Genomic DNA, 1960 nt, shown 5'->3' on the forward strand with positions numbered 1-1960 from the left:
CAAACTAGGAAGAGCCCTGTCTTTTTTTTTTTTTTCAGCGTGGACCGAAGTGGGTGATTTCTCTCGCCTTGCATGCTAAAGGGAGACATGAGAGATTAGCGTCGCTAAAGACACGGAGGACCACTCACAGAAAAGTGAGCGGCAAAGTAACGAGAATGATGTTGGTCTGAGACAGAACGTGCACGGTGCTCCACGGTCCAGATCTTTTTCATAATGATATTGAAACTCTGTTAGCACTGGAAACGAGAGCGTTACCGATTCTACTATAGATGATATTATCTCTCTGCATCTAGTGTCTAGAAGACTATAGAAACTCATCCATTTCTATACCCAGTGTATGAGCCCCAGACATGTTCTAGCTCCAGTGCTAGTCTGCAGAGATACAAATATAAACAAGATATTTCCCTTGTCTTTAGGGATCTTGTCTTGATGTATCTTCTTTGTATAATAAATAGTGCACACTGCATGCCTTTACTGTATTAACTTACCTCGTCATCAAAACAACCATATATGTTATCATTGCACTTTTACCCCCATTTTACAGATGAGGAAACTGAGACGCAGGTGAGTCTGCAGGCTCAAGGCCACACACCTGGATCTTGGCAGACCCAGGATTTAACCCAGAAACTGTACAATTACCCACTGCTTATGAGCTAATTGAAAAAATAAACCTGTAACAATTTCCAACGTAATCGCCGGTGACATCCAAGACCCTAAAACCCCAGAACGCCTGGCTTCTGCAATGTTTAGACCAATGATTGGGCAAAACTGTAAAAGACAGACTTCGTCAACTTGTTAAAAAAAAAAAAAAGATGAGAGACAGACGCTAAAAGCTATCAGGAAGCCAAAACAAAATGCAATTTAATGGGGATAAACATGAGACCTTCTTAAATGCAACAAATCCCCTTGTACAAAACCTCGAGGCCCGAGACCCGGCTCCGCCGGATGGGGGCCGCCCCTCACTGACGCGGGGCGCCGTGCAAAGCCAGTCTTGTCCGTGGTGGAAGTGCTGGTCCCTCGACTTCTCTTTCATTTGTTTCTGGACCCTTCTTAAGAGACTCTGGCAAACGCAGGCAGCTCAGAGGAAACCTCTGTGTCCCTGTCATGTGGGGAACCAGGGAACTTGGCCACTACAACATAGGCGGTAGCTTTGAGGGTTGGGGAGAGTGAAAGCCATCTCCAAGTGTTTGAAAGTCTCTCGTATGGTGAGGGAATGAGGCTCAGATGTACTGCTGCTGAGGACAGAATCTGCCCCTGTGGCAAGGTGCTTAAGAAGGTGTTTGCTTTCCCCAAAGGTACAAAACTTTCCCAAAGCAGAGCTCCCCAGTAGCGGTATTCTCAGGGAGAGTAAGCACTGGCCCACCCATCTCTCGGGGCGGCCGGCCCTGGCCGAACCCGTGGCCTTCAGACATTCACGTCACTGGCCTTGACCTTATGACCCCTGGAACTTTCTGACTCGGTGTCTGCCTAACCACCGGCCTGTCTCCAGGCCTCCGGGGTCCGCCGGGAAGTCGGCCCCGATGTTCTCCAAGCTTCCTTCCAAGGAGAAGATCCCGTGACTTTCTGGATTCCCTTCTGGAGCCTTGAATTCCAAACCATTCTTTAGACCGGTTATTCCTGTTTCGTAGCTGCAGAAATATCAGAGAGCTGAGTAACCGACAGAACTGAAGACAGATAGTATCTCCCCTCTCGCACCTGGATTCCTTCTCCCCCCGGAGCAGCTCCTCTGTACACCCCACCTTAGTGCTGTTGCAGAGCGAACTTAGTCCTAACCTTATTCCAGAAAATTGGTTTGGTCCCCCGTGGCCACTATATCATTTAGCTGAGAGCTTACTATCATTTTCTAAGTTAATTTGTGAGTTAATTGTATATGTCAGGAAGCTCTGACACTGCAGAAAATGTCGATTCCGGAGATGAACCAGGGTCAGAACATTCCAGAATTAAACAAAGTTGGTTTTTG

Source organism: Phyllostomus hastatus, unplaced genomic scaffold (genome assembly GCF_019186645.2).
Source record: "Phyllostomus hastatus isolate PE091 unplaced genomic scaffold, TTU_PhHast_1.1 phas_scaffold_555, whole genome shotgun sequence".
NCBI lineage: Eukaryota > Metazoa > Chordata > Mammalia > Chiroptera > Phyllostomidae > Phyllostomus > Phyllostomus hastatus.